This window comes from Bombina bombina, chromosome 10 (genome assembly GCF_027579735.1).
Source record: "Bombina bombina isolate aBomBom1 chromosome 10, aBomBom1.pri, whole genome shotgun sequence".
Lineage (NCBI taxonomy): Eukaryota > Metazoa > Chordata > Amphibia > Anura > Bombinatoridae > Bombina > Bombina bombina.
In genome coordinates, this window is record NC_069508.1 from 219,406,793 (window position 1) to 219,432,075 (window position 25,283).

General features: G+C 41.3%; 1 protein-coding gene across 4 annotated transcripts in view; it reads left to right on the top strand.

The window, feature by feature from the left end:
- MIER1 (MIER1 transcriptional regulator) overlaps positions 1-25,283 on the top strand; it is a 670,836-nt gene that overhangs the window by 133,281 nt on the left and 512,272 nt on the right. The gene's annotated exons all lie outside the window — the stretch shown is intronic.

Below are 25,283 nucleotides of genomic sequence, written 5' to 3' on the forward strand. Positions count from 1 at the left end.
TCCTCCCTTCCTAGGAGGTACATTATAAGATAGTGGTGAGGGGGGGGGGGAGGTGGTTATTTGAAATGTGATAAGCACCTTGTAATACTTGTGATGAGGACGCTGAATTGGGAGAAACAGTATAATAGGGCTCTGCATCTTGGTGAGCGGTATATCTTTTGCGATAAAATAGGACTTTATAGCAATGGGGAGGGTCTAACTGGGCATACATGAAAGCTATATTCCATATTCTAAGACCTAGGAATTTAATATAGAACCCGTAGGAAGAGCCAAAGAGTACTCACAATAATTATAGAGGGGAGACATTGCACAATTAAATGTGAGTGCAGGACCAGCCTGCTCCAGAAGGTAGGGCAACCTAGTTAGCTGGGATCAGGACATAGAAAAGGCTATAACTGACAGTGTGATTAAAGCACTCCTAAAGATATGTGATAGTATGGGTAACCGTAAAACTATCAGAGTTTGTCGGGATCATATAACAACTGCAGATATAATGTTGGGAACAGAACAACTTAGTGAACAAGAAAGAGCTGAAACATTGCTTATGCGCTGTGGGCTGTATTGTGTTAACAAGCTATATCCATAATATAACATCCCGCCGCCTCGGCCGCTGGCGGCGAGAAGTCACACACACAAATGGCACCTAGGTGCATTGAGTATACATGTAGTATGAGAGCTTGTAGAGTTGGGAAACCCATGCAACAAAATATCAGAACTCTGCCAGCTCACAGTGGGTGCAAACAATAAGAAGCCTGTAGGTATAATATGACACAGTATGACACAGTATCTAGACATCCTGGACATCCCATAAAACAATTTAGTTGGCATAAATAAAGCATAGTTGAGCTAGACAGGAGGAAACTTTGATATATAGTGTACCCAATCATGCTGGGAACAAAAGGTGTGGCCTCGGCATGTTAATTTGAGTAGCCCTAAATGTGCAATACAAGAGATCTTCTTATGAGGTGAATAGGAGAATGCAGGCCCATAATGGCTTGTGACCCTTCAGATTATTTAGCAAACATAATAGGAAAATAGAAAGTCATGTATAGAGCAAGGTATAACATTAACTCATGATGGAGAGCTTAGAAATAATGCGCTGTAAATGAATGCGGCATAAATTATATTATGAGCGTGCTATAAGTAATGCTCTGCACATGTATAAACCATACAATAATCAAGTCATATATTGCTCCTTGAATTACTATAGTCTAAACGGTAATGCAATCCTGTTGAGAAAAGCTGTTTGAAAGAGCTGTAGATGAGAAGCTGCACGATCGAAAATAAAAACAGTGTGAACAGAAATCATTACACTCTGCATCTTTGAGTTCCAGGTCGCCACCGGGATCCCAGCCTCTTAGGAGGGAAAAGAGTATATAGAGTGTCATATGAGGCTGCGGTGGAGCTGTCATGGCAGTCGCTAAGGCAAGCAAAAGCTGATATGACGTCGGGGAAGGCCTGGGAGAAGTGTCAGAGTCACTGTCCACATTTGTGTAGCTCCCGGAGAGGTATAGTGGGATGCGGGTAGTAGGTGAGTCTGTAATGGAATTTAGATCAGCCGCAAGGCTGAAGTACCTGTGAGCTCGGCTTGAATCTTTACGTGGCTTCTTCCTCCTATTTTCACAGAGAGACGACTTTGGTTCTAGCGCTTCAAGCTGGGCTATTCCAGTAGTCATACCGCACTGAACTTCTATTATCTGTGACCTCTTTATACTGCTATAAAGCGTGTCCAGCAGCGGTTCTTGTGGTGTTAACATAGAGTGTAGCCCTCTGTCAGCTTCCCGCCTCTCAGGCTCATATTTAGTGCAGGACAATGGGAGAGATCTCGGTGTGGATATTAAAGATGGCGGCTGCTGGGTGATGGTAGTTAGATCTGCTATGTCCTTCGTCTCCTGAACAGTTAGACCAGTTGGAGTGGTAGTATGAATAATGGAAGGTCTAAAAGCCTCAGCTACTGCTTCCAAAAGAGAGTTGTTGTGCTTAACCAGTAGATCCTGCAATTGAGATAAAAGGAGCACAGCCATATTTTCATGCACACGGCACACCAGAAAAGTAAAGGGCTAGAGGTGAAAAAGTTAAGGTGTATAACGCTGTAGTGTTCCTCCACCTGTGCTCAGAGGGTAGTCTGCAACATAAATCTCCAATATAGGGACAAAGAGGGGTATTTATCAGCGATAAAATTTAGTGGAATCAAGGTAAATGTTAGGAGCTCTTGAGTTGTGCGTCCTGCTTCTATGGTAGTTGGCTCCGCCCCCTCCGACACAACAAACTTTTAAAAATTTAAACGAGGAACAGAAAGGTTTGGCTGTTAAGATTACTGTTTGTTTTACCATAGTGCTAATTTTTGAGATACTGTCTGTACTTTTATTTGCCATGTATGGAATACTGTGTTATCCTTCCTCAATAAAAAGAAAATTTATAAAAAAAATGAATACAATTTTTTATCTGGTAAGCATAATTTGTTTTTTTTTACCTCTCTGTTCAGTTCTGATTTGAACACATACTCTTGAATATAATCCCTCCTAGGGTCCTTCCCAGTGAAGATACTGGAAGGAAATTAAAGTATGCATTTTTAAATGTCGCTATGCATTCTTAAAGGGACACTCAAGTCAAAATCAAAAGTATTAAAAACAATATAACACTACCTTTAGGTTACATATTTAAGCTGTATTATAACGTAAGTATTGTTTAAATGACACAAGATATTGTTGTTTACACTTGGTTCCATCCCTTCTCCAAACAGTCCCATTTTAAAGATACAAATATTCCAAAATCCAAACTATCCTGAAATGCCAACCTTTTCCATTCTCAAGCAGTTGGGATAAAGGGTTTTCTTTCCAAAGTCATAGAGAGTCCACAAATCTAATTACTAGTGGGAGTTTAACTCCTGGCCACCAGGAGGAGGCAAAGAACACCACAGCAAAGCTGTTAAAGGGACACTGAACTCAAATTTTTCTTTCATAATTCAGATAGAGCATGCAATTTTAAGCAACTTTCTAATTTACTCCTATTATCAATTTGTCTTTGTTCTCTTGCTATATTTATTTGAAAAAGAAGGCATCTAAGCTTTTTTTTTATGTTCAGAACTCTGGACAGCACTTTTTTTTTATTGGTGGATGAATTTATCCACCAATCAGCAAGGACAACCCAGGTTGTTCACCAAAAATGGGCCGGCATCTAAACTTACATTCTTGCATTTCAAATAAAGATACCAAGAGAATGAAGAAAATTTGCTAATAGGAGTAAATTAGAAAGTTGCTTAAAATTTCATGCTCTATCTGAATCACGAAAGAAAAAATTTGGGTTCAGTGTCCCTTTAAGTATCACTCCCACTTCCCATAAACCCCCAGTCATTCTTTGTCTTGTTCATCAGGAGGATGTGCGATGATGATTTCTGAAGATATTTAATCCAGTGATTTGCAACCTTTTTTTTGCTGTGGCACACTTTTTTTTTTTTTTTAAAATACTTTATTTTTCAGTACCAAATACAGCGACAGCATTGTGAATTACATAACAAAACTTCTTGCATACAATTTTTGTCATACATTATCACTGCAATGGCACCACAGTTTTAATTTTTTTCAAATCTCCTCCTTCCTCCATTACGCCTCTCATTCTCCTGGTACCCACCTCTCCCCTCTTTCTTTGGGGGGGGGGGGGGCAATAGCAAACAGAAACATTTACTTTTTAACTTTTACAACAGCCTTAAATCAGCATGAGTCAACTTAAGTGTATCTAAAGAGGTGCTTATCTCTCTCCCTCCCCAGAGTTTGTTCTTTTCTCGTCCCCCCCCCCCCCGGGCACCACCCCAGGGTCCACTGTGTTCCTATTTTACCCATATCGAGTTGTGTTATGTCTGGTTTCTAGGTGAATATGTTCCACTTCCCATGTAATTGAGCATTCAGTATGAACTCTGTGTCTTTGAATGGGTAGATGATCTGTTTTTGATGTGCTAGATCCAGAGTGTTTATAAAGGGTTCCCATTTAGTCATAAATTTTAGTTCTGCGTGTTATGTCTCCCTGCGTATCAAGTTGTTCATATATCATTTGCTTTCTCACTGTTTCTTTAAGCTGTGTTAGGCTTGGTGGTTGCTGCGACATCCATTGCCTCAAAATGAGTTTTTGTGCTTGTAGTATCACGTTGGATATGAACTCTGTGTTTTTGCGTAATTTTGTTTGTGAGTGTAGGAAAATCACAAGTTTGTCTGACCACTGGATCTTTTCCCCTATACTTTTCTCTAACCATCTCTGTATCATCCCCCAGAATTTTGTTAGTTTCGAGCAACTCCACATCATGTGCAATGTGTTTGGATTAGGGTGTGAGCATTTCGGGCAAAGTCCCGATGTGTCTGGCATTCACTTATGGTACATTTTGGGCGTTATGTATGCATTGTGTACTAGTTTGGTGTGGGATTCCCTTATGTCACTTGATAAGGAAGCTCTCCTTACTTCCACAAAGCTTTGCTCTATTCATTGATCTGTAAGGTTGTGTCCCACCAAAGATCCCCAGACTGTTCTCAGATGCTCAATGTTGGACTTATTTGGTTTGGATTGGAGCATGTTGTATGTGTGTGAGATGGATATCATCCCTCCCTTTGTCAGTCTCAAGAGTTTGTAAATATCACAGTCAAGCTCTAACATATTCCCGGTTCTCAGGAGGTCTTGCACATAATGTTTTGCCTGGAGGTAAGCAAAATGATGGGAGTTGGGCAATCCATAATCTCCCCGCAAGTCTACAAAAGGTCGGACAGTGGTCCCGTCATCTGATATTTGCTTTAGAGTTTTGACCCCCCTTTCCTCCCTTTGCTTGAATGGTTTTGTGGTGAAGCCTGCAGGGAAGTCTGGATTTCCCCCCAGTGGTAAGTAAACCGTGTGATTATGAGAAACTCCAAGAGCTCTACATAACTTCCACCACGCCTTTATGGGATGGCGGAGAAGACCTGCCCGCCCCCCCCCCCCCCCGAATGGGATCTAGCTGCATGCGATTCATATGTGGAAGCATTTTTAGTGACCATGGTTTAATGATCTCTGATTCCAGTGAGTGGTTAGTAAAGCGCCCCCCCCCCCGTCTACCAGCCAGTCCATGACGTATTTTGTCAAAGCTGCCCAGTTGTAGTGCTCGATGTTCAGGAGACCCATACCACCCTGCTCTGGCTGACATGTCAGTTTCTGGTAACTGATTCTGTGTTTTCTTTCATGTAATTAGCAAGAGTCCATGAGCTAGTGACGTATGGGATATACATTCCTACAAGGAGAGGCAAAGTTTCCCAAACCTCAAAATGCCTATAAATACACCCCTCACCACACCCACAAATCAGTTTTACAAACTTTGCCTCCCGTGGAGGTGGTGAAGTAAGTTTGTGCTAGATTCTTCGTTGATATGCGCTTCGCAGCAGGCTGGAGCCCGGTTTTCCTCTCAGTGTGCAGTGAATGTCAGAGGGATGTGAAGAGAGTATTGCCTATTTGAATTCAATGATCTCCTTCTACGGGGTCTATTTCATAGGTTCTCTGTTATCGGTCGTAGAGATTCATCTCTTACCTCCCTTTTCAGATCGACGATATACTCTTATATATACCATTACCTCTACTGATTCTCGTTTCAGTACTGGTTTGGCTTTCTACTACATGTAGATGAGTGTCCGGGGGTAAGTAAGTCTTATTTTTGTGACACTCTAAGCTATGGTTGGGCACTTTTATATAAAGTTCTAAATATATGTGTTTAAACATTTATTTGCCTTGATTCAGGATGTTCGATATTCCTTATTTCAGACAGTCAGTTTCATTATTTGGGATAATGCATATGAATAAACAATTTTTCTTACCTTAAAATTTGACTTTTTTCCCTGTGGGCTGTTAGGCTCGCGGGGGCTGTAAATGCTTCATTTTATTGCGTCATTCTTGGCGCGGACTTTTTTGGCGCAAAAATTTTCTTTGTCATTTCCGGAGTCATACTTGTCGCCGGAAGTTGCGTCATTTTTTTGACGTTTTTTGCTTCAAAAATGTCGGCGTCACCGGATGTGGCGTCATTTTTGGCGCCAAAAACATTTAGGCGCCAAATAATGTGGGTGTCTTTTTTGGCGCTAAAAATATGGGCGTCATTTTTGTCTCCACATTATTTAAGTCTCTTTGTTTATTTGCTTCTGGTTGCTAGAAGCTTGTTCATTGGCATTTTTTCCCATTCCTGAAACTGTCATTTAAGGAATTTGATCAATTTTGCTTTATATGTTGTTTTTTCTGTTACATGTTGCAAGATGTCTCAGATTGACCCTGAATCAGAAGCTACTTCTGGAAAATCGCTGCCTGATGCTGGATCTATCAAAGTTAAGTGTATTTGTTGTAAACTTGTGGTAACTGTTCCTCCGGCTGTTGTTTGTGATGAATGTCATGACAAACTTGCTAATGCAGATAATATTTCCTTTAGTAATGTTCCATTACCTGTTGCTGTTCCATCAACATCTAATACTCAGGGTGTTCCTGTTAACATAAGAGATTTTGTTTCTAAATATATTAGGAAGGCTATGTCTGTTATTCCTCCTTCCAGTAAACGTAAAAGGTCTTTTAAAACTTCTCATTTTCCAGATTAATTTTTAAATGAACATCATCATTCTGATTCTGTTTCTGATAATGATTTTTCTGGTTCAGAGGATTCTGTTTCAGAGATTGATACTGATAAATCTTCATATTTATTTAAAATGGAATTTATTCGTTCTTTACTTAAAGAAGTCTTAATTGCTTTAGAAATAGAAGAATCTGGTCCTCTTGATACTAGAGCTGCAACAAATAATCGTCATAATCGATTATTAAAATAGTTGTCAACGAATCTCATAATCGATTAATCGACTAGTTGGTTTGCAATTAGTTGGTCTGTGCACAACACCAGCTGCTTCACTCCAATGAACTCCTGCACATGGTTGTGTTTTATGGTTATGTCCTTAGCCTAAAGGATGTCTACAGACGTCTAGTTTTTACTTTTTCAGGACAGCATAAGTTTACAACTACCCCTGGCTTATGTGCAACCCAGATATAAGTCATCATTTGGATTGTTTATATTAAATCAGGTGATTTGGAACTATGCTTTTCATGATATAATGCCAAGCTTGTTGTTTACACCTTGCCCCTAGATTGATGGGAGTTATTTAAATTGATGTGCACTATTATCTGTTTGCACAATTATTAGCGTCTTGCTTGCTATTGCTGATTATATGTACTGTATAAATAAATGTGTAAGGCTTTGTCCTGTTATTGATATACAGTCCTTAACGCTTTTGATTTTGTTTTTGATTTTGTTTTTTGTTTTTTTATATTTTTAATAAATTGTTATAATATGTACCAGATTCAACCTTTATAAGTATATATTCGTTATTTTTAGAGTGGACTAAATATTTTCCCCTAACCTTTATAGCTGGTTATTTACCATTGCATATAGATATTCAAGATATTTTTATGTTAGAATGAAGTCAAGGGTTACTTTATTGAGAGGCCCCTTGCCAAGGTAGAAAACACTTTGCATTGGTGAAGAGCTAACGAAGATAAATATCCCACTTTGGTGAAATTGGCAAAACCCTACTTAAGCACTATCTGAGTGCCTCTTCTCTGCTGCAGGAAATATAGCTGCAAACAGAGAACCAGCTTTAACCAGAAGCATGTGGACATGTTGAGATTTTTGCATTTCAATGCAAAGTTTCTGAAAGAGTGAAAAACAGAATGTTATTAACAGTGATAGTCTAACTCTTTCTAGTTCTACCTTTTTTCAAACAGTTTGTGGTTTTGTTTTGTTTAATTATAAAACTGTGCTCTGCTGTTTTAAAAATTGAAGAAACTGTTGTGTTAATGTAAAGTTTTAGTCTGAAGTTTATATTTGTAACACTCATTATGTGGATTTTATTTAAAACATAGAAAACTATTATTGATTCTCTTTTTATCCGATTAGTCGATTAATCGAAAAAATAATCGGCCGATTAATTGATTATGAAAATAATCGTTAGTTGCAGCCCTACTTGATACTAAATCTAAACGTTTAAATACGATTTTTAAACCTCCTGTAGTTATTCCGGAGGTTTTTCCCGTCCCTGATGCTATTTCTGAAGTAATTTCCAGGTAATGGAATAATATGGGTAATTCATTTACTCCTTCTAATCGGTTTAAGAAATTATATCCTGTGCCATCTGACAGATTAGAGTTTTGGGACAAAATCCCTAAGGTTGATGGGGCTATCTCTATTCTTGCTAAACGTACTACTATTCCTACGGCAGATAGTACTTCCTTCAAGGATCCTTTCGATAGGAAAATTAAATCCTTTCTAAGAAAAGCTTACTTATGTTCAGGTAATCTTCTTAGGCCTGCTATATCTTTGGCGGATGTTGCTGCAGCTTCAACTTTCTGGTTGGAGGCTTTAGCACAAAAGTAACAGATCATAATACTCATAGCATTGTCAATCTTCTTCAACATGCTAATAACTTTATTTGTGATGCCATCTTTGATATCATTAGGGTTGATGTCAGGTATATGTCTTTAGCTATTTTAGCTAGAAGAGCTTTATGGCTTAAAACTTGGAATGCTGATATGTCTTCTAAGTCAACTTTGCTTTCCCTTTCTTTCCAAGGTAACAAATTGTTTCGTTCACAGTTGGATTCTATTATTTCAACTGTTACTGGGGGGAAAGGAACTTTTTTACCACAGGATAAAAAATCTAAAGGTAAATATAGGGCTGCTAATCGTTTTCGTTCCTTTCGTCACAATAAGGAACAAAAGCCTGATCCTTCCCCTACAGGAACGGTATCAGTTTGGAAACCATCTCCAGTCTGGAATAAATCCAAGCCTTTTAGAAAGCCAAAGCCAGCTCCCAAGTCCACATGAAGGTGCGGCCCTCATTCCAGCCCAGCTGGTAGGGGGCAGATTACGATTTTTCAAAGAAATTTGGATCAATTCGATTCACAGTCTTTGGATTCAGAACATTGTTTCACTAGGGTACAGAATAGGCTTCAAGATAAGGCCTCCTGCAAGAAATTTTTTTCTTTCTCGTGTTCCAATAAATCCAGTGAAGGCTCAAGCATTTTTGAAATGTTTCAGATCTAGAGTTGGCTGGAGCAATTGTGCCAGTTCCAGTTCTGGAACAGGGTCTGGGGTTTTACTCAAATCTATTCATTGTACCAAAGAAGGAGGATTCCTTCAGACCAGTTCTGGATTTAAAAATATTGAATCGTTATGTAAGAATACCAACATTCAAAATGGTAACTATAAGGACTATTCTGCCTTTTGTTCAGCAAGGGCATTATATGTCCACAATAGATTTACAAGATGCATATCTGCATATTCCGATTCATCCAGATCACTATCAGTTTCTGAGATTCTCTTTTCTACACAAGCATTACCAGTTTGTGGCTCTGCCGTTTGGCCTAGCAACAGCTCCAAGGATTTTTACAAAGGTTCTCGGTGCCCTACTATCTGTAATCAGAGAACAGGGTATTGTGGTATTTCCTTATTTGGACGATATCTTGGTACTTGCTCAGTCTTCACATTTAGCAGAATCTCATACGAATCGACTTGTATCGTTTCTTCGAGAACATGGTTGGAGGATCAATTTACCAAAGAGTTCATTGATTCCTCAGACAAGGGTAACCTTTTTAGGTTTCCAGATAGATTCAGTGTCCATGACTCTATCGTTGATGGATAAGAGACGTCTGAAATTGGTTTCAGCTTGTCAAAACCTTCAGTCTCAATCATTCCCTTCGGTAGCCTTATACATGGAAATTCTAGGTCTTATGACTGCTGCATCGGACGCGATCCCCTTTGCTCGTTTTCACATGCGACCTCTTCAGCTCTGTATGCTGAACCAGTGGTGCAGGGATTATACAAAGATATCACAATTAATATCTTTAAAACCGAATGTACGACACTCTCTGACATGGTGGACAGATCACCATCGTTTAGTTCAGGGGGCTTCTTTTGTTCTTCCGACCTGGACTGTGATCTCAACGGATGCAAGTCTGACAGGTTGGGGAGCTGTATGGGGGTCTCTGACAGCGCAGGGGGTTTGGGAATCTCAGGAGGCGAGATTACCAATCAACATTTTGGAACTCCGTGCGATTTTCAGAGCTCTTCAGTCGTGGCCTCTTCTAAAGAGAGAGTCGTTCATTTGTTTTCAGACGGACAATGTCACAACCGTGGCATATGTCAATCATCAAGGAGGGACTCACAGTCCTCTGGCTATGAAAGAAGTATCTCGAATACTTGTATGGGCGGAATCCAGCTCCTGTCTAATTTCTGCGGTTCACATCCCAGGTATAGACAATTGGGAAGCGGATTATCTCAGTCGCCAAACATTACATCCGGGCGAATGGTCTCTTCACCCAGAAGTATTTCTTCAGATTGTTCAAATCTGGGGACTTCCAGAAATAGATCTGATGGCTTCTCATCTAAACAAGAAGCTTCCCAGGTATCTGTCCAGATCCAGGGATCCTCAGGCGGAAGCAGTGGATGCATTGTCACTTCCTTGGAAGTATCATCCTGCCTATATCTTTCCGCCTCTAGTTCTTCTTCCAAGAGTGATTTCCAAGATTCTAAAGGAGCGTTCGTTTGTTCTGCTGGTGGCTCCAGCATGGCCTCACAGGTTTTGGTATGCGGATCTTGTTCGGATGGCTGCTTGCCAACCGTGGACTCTTCCGTTGAGACCAGACCTTCTATCGCAAGCTCCTTTTTTCCATCAGGATCTCAAATCCTTAAATTTGAAGGTATGGAGATTGAACGCTTGATTCTCAGTCATAGAGGTTTCTCTGACTCTGTAATTGATACTATGTTACAGGCTCGTAAATCTGTGTCTAGGAAGATATATTATCGAGTCTGGAAGACTTACATTTCTTGGTGTTCTTCTCATCATTTTTCTTGGCATTCTTTTAGAATTCCTAGAATTTTACAGTTTCTTCAGGATGGTTTGGATAAAGGTTTGTCTGCAAGTTCTTTGAAAGGACAAATCTCTGCTCTTTCTGTTCTTTTTCACAGAAAGATTGCTAATCTTCCTGATATTCATTGTTTTGTACAGGCTTTGGTTCGTATAAAACCTGTCATTAAGTCAATTTCTCCTCCTTGGAGTTTGAATTTGGTTCTGGGGGCTCTTCAAGCTCCTCCGTTTGAACCTATGCATTCGCTGGATATTAAATTACTTTCTTGGAAAGTTTTGTTTCTTTTGGCCATCTCTTCTGCTAGAAGAGTTTCTGAGTTATCTGCTCTTTCTTGTGAGTCTCCTTTTCTGATTTTTCATCAGGATAAGGCGGTTTTGCAAACTTCATTTAAATTTTTACCTAAGGTTGTGAATTCTAACAACATTAGTAGAGAAATTGTGGTTCCTTCATTGTGTCCTAATCCTAAGAATTCTAAGGAAAGATCGTTGCATTCTTTGGATGTAGTTAGAGCTTTGAAATATTATGTTGAAGCTCCGAAAGACTTCTAGTCTATTTGTTATCTTTTCTGGTTCTAGGAAAGGTCAGAAGGCCTCTGCCATTTCTTTGGCATCTTGGTTAAAGTCTTTGATTCATCATGCTTATGTTGAGTCGGGTAGAACTCTGCCTCAAAGGATTACAGCTCATTCGACTAGGTCAGTCTCTACTTCCTGGGCATTTAGTAATGAAGCTTTGGTTGATCAGATTTGCAAAGCAGCAACTTGGTCTTCTTTGCATACTTTTACTAAATTCTACCATTTTTATGTGTTTTCCTCTTCTGAAGCAGTCTTTGGTAGAAAGGTACTTCAGGCAGCTGTTTCAGTTTGATTCTTCTGCTTATAATTTCAGTTTTTTTCATTATGATTTAAACTTGGTTTGGGGTGTGAATTATTTTTCAGCGGAATTGGCTGTCTTTATTTTATCCCTCCCTCTCTAGTGACTCTTGCGTGGTAGATCCACATCTTGGGTATTCATTATCCCATATGTCACTAGCTCATGGACTCTTGCTAATTACATGAAAGAAAACATAATTTATGTAAGAACTTACCTGATAAATTCATTTCTTTCATATTAGCAAGAGTCCATGAGGCCCACCCTTTTTTGTGGTGGTTATGATTTTTTTTGTATAAAGCACAATTATTCCAATTCCTTATTTTTTATGCTTTCGCACTTTTTTCTTATCACCCCACTTCTTGGCTATTCGTTAAACTGATTTGTGGGTGTGGTGAGGGGTGTATTTATAGGCATTTTGAGGTTTGGGAAACTTTGCCCCTCCTGGTAGGAATGCATATCTCATACGTCACTAGCTCATGGACTCTTGCTAATATGAAAGAAATGAATTTATCAGGTAAGTTCTTACATAAATTATGTTTTTTCCCTCTCCAAAGGAAGTGTAGAATGTCTCTATTTAATGCCCCGAGGTCCTTCTTGTGTAATAGTTCAGGGAGCATTTGTAGGGTATAGAGGAGCTTGGGGAATAGGATCATTTTAATGAGCCCCACTCTCCCCGACAGTGTCAGTGGTAGGGGGGTCCAGCTCAGTAGAATTTGTTTTAGGTTCTGCAGTAGTGGTTTAAAGTTAGCTGAGTACCACTGGGAAGGGTCTCTAGTTAGCGCAATGCCTAGGTATTTAAATGTGTGCGAGATTATTTTAAAGTTATCCTCCAATGGTGTTTTAGGGTCATTATTCTGGAGCCAAAGTAGCTCAGACTTATCTTTGTTTATCCGGTACCCTGAAATGTCACTGAACTCAGCTATCACTTTTAATATTTTAGGGATGTTATCTCTGGGGTCTCCTGTGTAAAGTACCATATCATCGGCGAAGAGTGACAGGTGAATGGTCTCTCTGCCTATATTTAAGCCTGCCATTTCCATTCTGATTTTAATCGCTAGGGGCTCTAATGCGAGATCAAACAGGAGGGGTGAGAGGGGACAGCCCTGTCTAGTGCCCCTTTTGAGAAGGAATGTTTTCGATGGCGTCCCATTTATCAGGATCGCTGCATGAAGGGTGCTATAGATGGTCTCAATTGCTCTCATATAAGGACCCTTTATGCCAAATTGTCCCAGGGTTGTGAATAGGTGGTCCCACAGTATCTTATCGAAAGCCTTTTCAGCGTCCACTAGGATCAAACAGGCTTCTCTCGCATTCCTATCCCCTCCCCCACCCCCTTTCTCCCAAAAGTGTGTCAATACTAGTTGTAATTGTCTCATGTTTTTGACTGCTGATCTACCTTTAACGAACCCAGTTTGGTCTTCCTGAAATAGGAGGGGGAGTACCAACGCCAACCTGTTGGCCAATATTTTGGTGAACAATTTATAGTCGGAATTTAGTAGGGAGATTGGTCTGTGGGATGTTGTAAGCAGGGGGTCTCTATCTGGTTTGGGGAGGACTGTGATATTTGCTTCTGTGAACCTGTTGGATCATTTTGCTTTTCCTTCTAAAATTGCATTATATAGTAGGGCAAGGGTGTCTGCGGTCTCTACACGAAGCATTTTATAGAATTCCCTTGACAATCCGTCTGGTCCCGGAGTTTTTTCTAAGGGAAGTGATTTAATGCCCTTGATAATTTCCAAGGGCTGAATTGGGGCATTCAGTGTCTGTACTTGGTCCTCATCTAGTTGCGGTAGTGTTAGGTCCCTCCAAAAATGTTCTTTCTTTTCTGGGTCAATGTCTTGGGAGTCATATAGGTTTGAGTAGTAAGAAGTGAATGCCTGTTGTATATCAGAGTCTTGAGTGAGGATATTGTCCTTGTCTTTGATTGCTATGATGGTATTTGGTTTTCTATCTAACCTCGTTAGTCTTGCTAGCAATTTCCCAGTGCGGTTCCCATATCGATAATATCTAGCTTGTGAGCGGTTCTGAGCAGCATTCGTTGTCTGAATGAGGTATGTGTCTCTAAGATCTTTAACTTCCCTGTCTTTGAGTCTGTTCTGTTCAGTGGGATTACGCAAGTACTTATTCCTGGCGTTAAGCAGCTGGCGCAGAAGTAGTTCTCCCCTCATTCTACGTGTTTTTTTAACTTTGGCAGCGTATGCCGTCACCACCCCCCTCAGCACCGCCTTTGCCGATTCCCAGAAAAGTGAGATATCACTTAGGTGTTGGGTATTTAATTCCTTGTAAACTAGCCATTCCCCAATCAAGAATTTGCACAAGTTGAGGTCATGATATAAGCCCAGAGGCAGAACTTTTTTTCACTTTCTGCGATGAGATTTTTTTAGTGAAATTTTCATCTTTAAATTAAATTTAAAATTAGGCAGTTACACTAAAGCACTAGCTCAATTGCAACATGTTAGTTAAATGGAGAATAAAGCAATATTTAAAGTTTTCTAATATAGTGCAGTAGTTGAAAATTGCATTGCAAATTAGCTGCAGACATAGTCCAACATAGAAGTAGTAATAAAAAAGGTGCATTGCTCATACAAATGTCTTACATTTAGAATAAAACAGCTTTGCAGACTGTGAAAGGCTAGGGGACGGGCTTGAAACAATCTCTGAGAGCCAGTCAATCAATGCACTACTGCATATTTCACTGTTCACTTAAAACAGCACTTTGCTCTGGATGAACTGTGATAAGAAAAACTTACACAGAGTGCAGCCAGAGAACAGCTCTGTTTGAAGGGAACAGCCTAATGTGGAGCAGCGCTGAAAAGTTAAATCGCTAACAATTCCTGCATGTATTATGTTCTTTCTGCAGACAATACTGCATTTTCTGCGATGGCATCTCAGATCACTGTATGTTCTGCCTTGGGGGATATAAGTGTGCTGGGAATCTCCATCTGCGTGTTCGTCTATGTGGTGCCTCTGTGTCTATGTCCAATGAGATTGGTGCGTGGTCTGAGATGGTTATAGGGTCAATCTTAATGTCTACAATACGAGGGCAAAGAGAGCTGGCAACCAGAAAGTAGTCTATTCGAGACAGAGTCGTCTTTGCTGGGTGTAAGCAAGTGTAATCCCGAGCCTCTGGGTTTCTGTCTCTCCAGACATCTGAGAGGGCTAGGGTGTTTCTAAAATTTAGCAAGATACAGGTTTCTCTCCTCGAGCTTTTCCATATTTTCTGTTGTGAAATTATGTTTGGGTTGCGGAACCTGTCTGCTGGTGTGTGTGGAGCTATATTGAAGTCCCCCCCCCCCCACATAGGGGGTATTCAGTACCTCGCCCACCCAGCCCTGTTTGAGTTTTTGATGTTCTTTCTGTGAAAGGTGTGTCTCTTCTAGTATTGCTATATCTGTCTGGTATTCAGCTGTCTAAGTATCGCTTTTCTCTTTATTGGGGACGTGATCCCTCCCACATTCCATGTGGTCAGCTTCATTTTGTGCTCAGGTATATGTCTGTTAGGTGTGTCAGGTTACAATATCTAGGGCCAATACATCTTCTGTGAACCAAGAATGTTGCGAAATGTGTGCGGGCAGGTAGTACTCACTGTAATGTTGACCAGATCAACTTCTCCCTTCCCCCCAGAGTGGCACCCAGAGGTAGGACAATCAGCTCTCTCCTCCTTCCTTAAATACAAGTGGTTAGTACAAGCAACAAACAATGTAAACAACCATAAAGAAAAGACAACAAAAATCGTTACCCCCTCCCCCAACAAACCCAATTCGTCAAAACTGAACTAATGTTCTAGTCCAGCAATATAAGGGGGGTCTCCCCCCCCCTCACTTTGCAATTTACATTTGAGTGCTGTAACTTTACCAGTCCTTTGTAATTGGCGATCTTCTGTCAACGTGGCCTAAAGCTCCGATTCTAAGCAGCAGAGTCGTCTTCGTTTTCAATTTGCTGTTCCTCGCCCTCCCTTTGTAGGTGAAGCTTCAGCAAATTGGGGGAGTCAAAGAACAAAGGACCCCTTGCAGTATGGAGTCTCAATCTTGCTGGGAACAGCAGGGCTGCCGTTCTGCCTTGTTCTAGTAATTGTTTGCAATATTGTGAGAATTCTCGTCTTCTGGCAGCCACTGCCGCAGAATAGTCCTGGAACAGGTATATCCGTTTTCCATTGTATTCCAGTGTAGGGGCCCTTCGGTATGCTTGCAAGATAGATACTTTGTCTTTAAAGTTAAGGTATTTCACCATGACTTGGCGTGGTGGTTGGTTTTTCTCGTTTTGCTTTCCCTGGTCACCCACTCTGTGTGCCCTTTCCACTGTGTACGGTAGAGACTCTTTAGGAATGTTGAGCAAACCCGGCAGGGTATTTTCTGCAAACTCCACCAGTTGTGATCCTGGAAGTGACTCAGATATGCCCACTATCCTCAGGTTATTTCGACGCAACCTGTTTTCCAGGTCATCAATTTTGGCCCACAGCCGCTCATTCTGCTGTTGTAAGGTATGCATATGGGCTTCAGTTTCTCTGTGCCGGTTTTCCCCATCTGCGACTTACTGCTCTACCTGCGTCAGTCTACCATTAAAGGTCTTGACTTCCGCTGTCAGAGAGTCCATACCAGTTTGAAGCTGGTCAATCTTTGGCAAGAAAGAGCGCTGAGATCTGAGAAACAATTGGATGAGTGTCCATGTGGCTGACGGGTACCATGTTCTCTGCTTGCCCTAGGGCTTGTTAGTGCTTTACCTGATGTGTTTTCTTGTCCGCATTCTTCAATCTGTTTGTCATTGTGTCTGTTTTTTTGGAGTATGAATCGTAGTACTTTTGCATACAGTTCCAAGAGTCCCACAGTTGCTATCCCAACTGCGCACAACAAAGACAGTGTAGTAAATAGGGTCTAGCGAATTAGTGAGCAGTGGCAGTCAGGCCTGAGTGTTTCAGGGCTTTCAAGTTGATCAGCAATGTTTAATTAGCGGTGGGTGAGTGAGAGGGTGGAGGCCATCGTGTCTTAGCCCTGCATCCTGGTGGGCAGTGGTACACCTCCCTGTTAAACGGTTAATTAATTAAGCAGAGCAGCTGAAGGGATTATGTGAGCGTCCCCACTGGTGAGGTCGGGCAGGTTGTGGTGTTCACCGGTGAATTTATGGCTGTACCACGGGGACCTTATGCTGCAACTTTGTGTTTACATTTCTTGAGGCTTTTGGGGGGCCAGAAAGGGGAGAGTCTGTTCCTGTTAGTTTAATTTTTCAGCGGCTTAGAGTGTGGGTAGTAGCCGGTTTCTCACTTAAGATGTCCCCTTATCTGCCCCTTCCACTTCCTCTCCCAGCTATTTAGTGCTGCGTAATAGCAATTTTATTCTGCACCTGCCCTGATGTATTTGGGCCAGGGATTGCCTGTTAATTGTTAGATCAGTTACTTATGCCTAGTGTCTCTGTCTGAGTGTCCCTTGTAATAAAGGTTAAAGCTATGGGAGTAATGGATTTAATCTTAGGCCTGTTGCGCAATTACAGTTCCCCAGTTACTTTTTTTTGTGAGTTTTTATGTCTTTCTTCTGAGCTGTTAGCGGTTGCTTAGCCAACCTAGACTAATTGTGTGTGTTCAGCCCCTGGGCCTTAACTTGTGCGTTAGTACTGCTGGGATGTGTACTTTATTATTTGGTGCGTCACGCACCTTCACCTTCCCCTCCGATTGACCGCCAAAACTTTGACTCACCCCTTGACCGGGTCGATATCTCCTCAGCTGTCCCCAAACACTGAAAAGGGGATGGTCTGTGGATCTGTAGCTATCCTCCGATATGTGTCTGGGCTGTTGCTATGTCCGCAGCTTTTACCCCTCTGCTCCGCTCCTTTCAAATGCTGCTTCTCGGTGGGGGAGTCAGATGCCAGACTCCTTGCCCTTGTCACTCCGGACAGGAGAGTGAATCTCTTGCCAAGGATTGTGGCTTTTCCGGGCTGTTTTGGGTAGATTTAGGTAGTTAGCAGATGCTGAGAGTCCGGAGCTCCTCTCTCCTGCTTCCACTCGCTACGCCCGACCACCGGAAGTCCGCCGTGGCACAATTTTTTACATTACAAAATCCTGTGGACGCCACCATCGCAAAATTTTATAAAATCACACATTGTAGCCTAATACAGGATATATATATATATATATACAGTGTGTGTGTATATATATATATATATATATATATATATATATATATATATATATATATATATATATACACACACACACACTGTACTGTGCTGTCATGCCATGCCTCCTACAAACTATACATGACATATTGACATTCATTCACAAACAATCATAATGATTGTCTGTGAATAAATGTCAATGTCATGGTTGTAAATGATGCCTGATGAGCCTGTCACATACCTACCAATATTTCAAAATTTGAAAGAGGGACACCCCCGCACTGTTGTCAGTCTGCCGCGGCACACCTGAGGATCTCTCATGGCACACTAGTGTGCCACGGCACACTGGTTGAAAAACACTGATTTAATCATTTAAGGGGTATTTTCCCTGCAAGCAAGGATTGGGGCTATGCTGTGTCCATGTAATCCTCTTTAGTAAAAGTCATGGTGGCTTTTAGCAGTTGGAAGACGACAAGTTAGTCCTTGCTTTACTTCCACCATGTATGCTACCCCTATATATGGATAGGATATGGCACTTCTGGAGGTTAATTCATTTGGTGGAAGTTTGGGAATAATATCCCTTTACAGGGGGGTTATATTTGGGCGGCAGACCCAGGGTACTTTTCCTGCTTGGAAGACTAAAAGGGTGAACGTTCCCTTTTCTTTGTGAGGCTGGCTCTGGAGGGGTTAAAATGCTCTTGCATCCCTTTATACCTTGGGGCTCTACATGATGGTTGGAGGATTGTGTTAAATTTTATTTATTATTCTCGGAAATAAACTTGTGCTGGTGTTTCACTTATTAAGTTGATGGCAGAAGCTCAGCGCTGCATAACGCGTGTTTTCTTTCTGTGTCGCATTTTTTTTTTTTTTTGCAGTCAAGTGACCCCCCCGGATGCGCTTCCAATGAGTGGATCTTTATGGTATTTAGTGTGTTATCAGCTTGCTGAACGGAGAATCATTGGACTTCTCTCTGTCACCAGAGTTTTATTAGTACATATATTACTCTGTACATCATCTTGTGAGCCTGCAAATTCTAAGGGATTGACCTTAACCTAATTTCAGCTTTCCTGGCTCTTTGTGTCAGTGGAGCTGGAGATATAGAAGTGCCTGTGTTTTTCTACCTATTATTTGCCTTAATCTTTTATTAAGATGTTTCCATCATATAATTTTTTTGTTGGGCTTTAATTTCTATTTGGGAATCAATACGTTTGTTGGACTCATGAATTCTGACATATGCCTGTCTTTTTCTAAATGTTTATATTGCCTTGAGGCTCAGGTTATTCCACCTGTGCAGTTCTGTAACACATGTGTTAATTCAGTGTTACTTTTCAAAAATAAAGATACCCTCTCATGTAGGTATAAATATGCATATAACTGATATATAAAATATGTGTGTCTGTGTATATGTGTAACAAAGGTCTACATTCAATGGAAGGATGTGATTATTGACACGGGTAGATAAAAGTAACATCAAAGAAACAAGGTCTTTACATATTCAAAGTACTTCACCCTTTCCAAGAAAGTCAGTTTGTCCAAAGTAAAGAAAGATCTCAGAATATAAACAGGACAGGTGAGAGGGATAAGGGCAGTTGGGATGGAAGGTTGGTAGTTATACACACACTGACTCTACACACACATGCATTCACATACACAAACACACACATGCAACCGCACAGCCTTTCTAGATAGGAAGAAAGGGTTTTGGTAAGTGCACACACACAGACACCCACCCTGTAATAACTGTTATATAGGATAAATTGTGTGTTTGGGGGTATGACTGAAAACCTCTTTATGTAACTGTCTCTGTAACCTTTCTGTAATTTGGGCAGATTCTAATTAAAGCTCTCTCTCTGGTAAAGAACTGAGTGTCTGAAAATTATTTAGCCTGGAATTACTATGAGTACAGTATAGTGGCTATATTTCTGTAGAACTACACATACAATATTTACCTGGGATTGTTGGTAAAGTGAATAGTGTACAAGTGTGTAGTGAGGTGACACTAGGGGTTATTACAAGTATTACACCGCGCAGAGGATATTATCCAGAGCATATCCAAAGTGGATTTGAGGGATAATTGTGCAACATCTCAGAGCCATCTATCTCTCAGTATAATGTTGTCCAGACCATGCCTCAACTTTCTCGTCAGACGTCCCAGTCTCTAGCAGTTACACATGCAATGCGGTTCCTCTGTCAGTTCCTGGGGGTGTATATTTACCAGGTGATTTTGCTGCACAACTGACTGGCAGTTTCTGCAGCCCTGAGTGCATTACCTATTTCAGGTGAACGTAAGAGAAAATCTAAGAATATTTCTTCTAAATCCGGTATTTCTGATTCCTCCAAGACTGCTTTAGCCCGTTTATCTGTTATCTGAGGAGGATCGTTCCTCGGTTGCTTCTGAGGGTGAGATTTCTGACTCTGTGTCTGCTGTAGCTAGTACAGCAGACTCAGAGGAGGTTCATTTTAGATTTAAAGGAACAGTCTACACCAGAATTTTTATTGTTTTAAAAGATAGATAATTCCTTTATTACCCATTCCCCAGTTTTGCATAACCAACACAGTTATAATAATATACTTTTAACCTCTGTGATTATCTTGTATCTAAGCCTCTGCAAACTGCCCCTTTATTTCAGTTCTTTTGACAGACTTGCAGATAAGCCAATCAGTGCCTGCTCCTAGATAACTTCACGTGCACAAGCACAGTGTTATCTATATGAAATACGTGAACTAACACCCTCTAGTGGTGAAAAACTGTTAAAATGCATTCTGAAAAGAGGTGGCCTTCAAGGTCTAAGAAATTAGCATACGAACCTCCTAGGTTAAGCTTTCAACTAAGAATACCAAGAGAACAAAGCAAAATTGATGATAAAAGTAAATTGGAAAATTGTTTAAAATTACATGCTCTATCTGAATCATGAAAGTTTATTTTGGCCTAGACTGTCCCTTTAAGCTTGAGCACCTCCGTTTTTACTTTTGAAGGAGGTTCTAGCTACTTTGGATGTCTCTGAAACTACAGTCGCAGAGACTCCTAAAAAGGCTTATAAACTTAAGAGTATTTGATGTAAAACCCAAATCTGTGGTAGTATTTCATGTTCTGACATTCTATTTCTGGAATGGGAGAAGCCGGGTGTTCTTTTTTCCCCTTCTCCTGTCTTTAAGAAGATGTTTCCTGTTGCTGACTCTTTGCGTGATCTTTGGCGCACTATTCCTAAAGTAGAGGGTGCTATATCCACTTTAGCCAAGAGAACCATTATTCCTCTAGAGTAGTGTTTCCCAACCGCGGTCCTCAAGTACCCCCAACAGTCCTGGTTTTCATTATAGCTGAATTAGATCACAGGTGAAATAATCAGCTGATGGATGAGAGCAGGTTGGTTATTGATCAGCTAATTACTCCACCTGTGCACTGGTTCAGCTGTAATGAAATTCAGGACTGTTGGGGGTATTTGAGGACCGCGGTTGGGAAACACTGCTCTAGAGAATAGTTCCTCATTTGAGGGCTATATAGATAGGAAACTGGAAGGTTACTTAAGAAAGATGTTTCTACACCAGGGTCTACATTGGCAACCTGTGGCTAGTATTGCGACAGTTGCTGGCGCAACCTCATATTGGTGCGACTCCTTATCCGATCTGATTTCGGAGGAGACTACAATAGAGGAGATCCAGCATAGGATCAAGGCTTTAAAACTGGCTAATATATTTATCTGTGATGCCAGCATGCAGGTAGTTTGTTTGGGGGGCAAAGATTTCTAGCTTTGCCATTCTATCTTTTAGAGCCCTGCAGCTAAAGTCTTGATCTGCAGATGTGACATCCAAGACTAAGCTTCTGTTTCTACCCTTTTAAGGGCAAGACTCTATTTGGTCCTGGTTTGGCTGAGATAATTTCCACGGTTACTGGCAGAAAGGGAGCCTTTCTGCCACAGGACAAGAAGGGTAGACTCGAGGGTCGACAAAATTCTAATTTTCGTTCCTTTCGCAATTTCAAGGGACAGAAATTCCCCTCCTCCTTCAAACCTGAGCAAGCCATGACCTCATGGGGGTCTAACCAGCCTTGGAATAAGGGTAAGCAATCCAAGAAGCCTTTCTCTGAAACTAAATCAGCATGAAGGGTCCGCCCCCGATCCAGTCATGGATTAAGTAGGGGGCAGGCTTTCCTCCTTTCAGCAGGCTTGGATTTGCGATGTCCCAGATCCCTGGGCAGTGGAAGTAGTTTCCCAGGGATACAGGATAGGATTCAAATCTTGTCCTCCCAGAGGCAGATTTCACCTGCTAAGATTATCTGCAAACCAGATTGACACAGTTTAGGAAAACCTCTCTCTATGATCTAGTTTCTTTAGGAGTGATTGCCCTAGTCCCTTTGGCGGAACAGGGTCAAGGATTCTTTTCCAACCTTTTTGCTGTTCCCAAGAAAGAGGGAACATTTCAATCCATTCTAGACCTCAAGTGTCTCAATAAATTTCTCAAGGTTCCCTCCTTCAAGATGGAGACTATCCGCTCCGTTCTTCCTTTAGTTCAGGATGGTCAGTTCATGACCACCATTGACCTGAAGGATGCATATCTTCATGTTCCTATCCTCAGGGAACTAAGGGACCCTTTTGGCGGTGGCCAGACCAAAAGGAATTGTGGTGCCATTGGTTCAAGTTCCATCTTTTCATTTAGCAAGATCCCATACAGATTCCCTGTTATCAATTCTCCGCTCTCACAGGTGGAAGGTGAATCTGGGGAAGTGTTCCTTGGTACCAAGTATAAAGGTATGTTTTTTGGGGATGATCATAGACTCGATCTCTATGAAGATTTTCTTGCTGCCTGTCTTTCTCTTCAGCCCTCTTTCCGTCCATCAGTGGCACTGTGCATGGAAGTAATTGGTCTCATGTTGGCTTCCATAGACATTATTCTGTTTGCTCATTTCCATCTGAGACATCTACAGTTATGCATGCTCAGACAATGGAACAAGATATTTTTTGTCCTGTTGGCTCTCTCTGGACAATCTGTCCCAAGGCACATGTTTCCTGAGACCATCTTGGGAGATTGTGACCACAGACGCCAGCTTTTTGGGCTGGGGAGCAGTTTGGGATTGCTTAAGAGTTTAGGGACTTTGGACTCAGGAGGAGTCTGTCGCAATCTTCAATGCACTGATAGCTTGGCCTCAATGGAGTTTGGTCCGGTTTATCAGATTCAAATTGGACAACATTACTTCGGTGGCGTATATCAACCACCAGGGAGAAACTCTGAGCTCCTTAGCTATGTGGGCGGAGTCTCACAATTGTCACCTTTCTGCCATCCACATCCCAGGGGTGGACAACTGGTAAGCGGATTATCTGAGCAGACAGACTTTTCATCCATGGGAGTGGGCCCTTCATCCGGAAGTATTCTCAGATAACTCTCAGGTGGGGAGTTCAGGAGTTGGATCTGATGGCATCTCGTCTAAACGCCAAGCTTCCAAAATACGGATCAAGGTCAAGGGATCCGTAAGCAGCTCTGGTCGATGCTCTGGCAGTTCTATGGGTCTTTGGTCTAATCTACCTGTTTCCTCCGTTTGCCCTCCTTCCTCGGGTGATAGCCCGTATCAAGCAGGAACAGGCTCCAGTGATTCTAAATGCTTCTGCTGGACCTTGTAAAATTTGGTTTGTAGATCTGGTAAAGATGTCGTCCTTTTCTCCTGCGGAAATTACCTATGAGGGAAGGACCTTCTACTTCAGGGTCCTTTCCTACATCCAAACCTAGATTCTCTGAAGCTGACTGGCGATTGAACGTGTAGTCTTGCCTAGACAAGGTTTTTCAGATAAGGTGATTGATACTATGATTCAGGCTCGTAAGCTGGTAACTCGCAAGATTTACCATAAAGTATGGCGTACATACTTTTTCTGGTGTGAATCTAGGGGTTTCTCTTGGAGTCAGGTGAGGGTTCCTCGCATTCTGTCCTTGATTCAAGAGGGCCTGGAGAAAGGCTTCTTCGTCAGTACTCTGAATGGCTAGGTTATTTTGCATAAACGTCTGGCTGACTTGCCAGATGTTCAATCTTTTTTTCAAGCCTTCATCGGAATCAGGCCTTTTTTTAAGTCTGTTGGTCCTCCATGGAGCCTTAATCTTGTTCTTAGAGTTCTGCCGCAGGCTCCGTTTGAGCCTATGCACTCTGTTGATATTAAGTTATTGTCTTGGAAGGTTTTGTTTCTGCTCACTTTTTCTTCTGCTCGTAGGGTGTCAGAGCTTTCGGCTCTGCAATGTGATCCCCCTTAGCTTATTTTTTATGCGGATAAGGTAGTTCTTCGTACCTAAGTGGGATTTCTTCCTAAGGTGGTTTCGGACTGCAATATCAATCAGGAAATTGTCGTTCCTTCATTCTATCCTAATCCTTCTTCTCATAAGGAATGGCTCTTGCATAACCTGGACGTTGTGCATGCTCTGAAGTTCTATCTGCAGGCAACTAGAGATTTTCGACAATCTACTGCCCTTTTTGTTGTATTCTCTGGTAAACGTAAGATTCAGAAGGCCACTTCCTCTTCTCTTTCCTTTTAGTTGAGAAGTGTTTTTCGGTTAGCTTATGAAACAGCTGCCAACAGCCTCCTGAGAGGATTGCGGCTCATTCCACTAGGGCTGTCTCTTCTTTCTGGGCCTTTAAAAATGAGACTTCTGTGGAACAGATCTGCAAGGCGGCCACTTGGTCCTCGTTGCATACTTTTTCCAAATTCTCTGCTTTCGCCTCAGCTAAGGCTTCTTTTGGGAGGAAAGTTTGTCAAGCGGTGGTGCCTTCTGTTTAGGTCCGCCTGTCTTGTTTTCTCTCCCTTTAATGCTGTGTCCTCTAGCTTGGTTATTGGTTCCCACTAGTAATTAGAATGGATTTCTGGACTCTCCATGCCATTGGAAAGAAAACAAAATTTATGCTTACCTGATATTTTAATCTTAAGTCGGCTTTTGTCATTTCTAAACCTCAGGAACCTATACACCCTTTGTCCTCTTCTCTTTCGATATTCCTTTGGCTAAATGACTGGGGTTTTATGGGAAGTGGGAGTGATACTTAAAGGGACATTATACACTCATTTTTTATTTGCATAAATGTTTTGTAGATGATCTATTTATATAGCCTATAAAAAAATGTTTTTTTTTTTTTTTTAAATGTGTAGTTTTGCTTATTTTTAAATAACATTGCTCTGTTTTTTAGACTCCTAACCAAGCCCCAAAGTTTTATAGATACCTACTCCAGCTTGCTCCTGTTTGTGTAAGTGGTCTTTTCATATGCAAAAGAAGGGGGAGGGGGGAGTGCCTTATTTCCCACTTGCATGTGGGCTTTCCAGCTACCTTTTCAACAGAGCTAAACTGAGAGCTTCTAAGTAAGTTTTTAAACCGTTTTTTACTGGATTTTTAAGTCAGTATATGTGCATCTTATTCTTTATAGTAGTGTTTGTTACATGCAGTTAT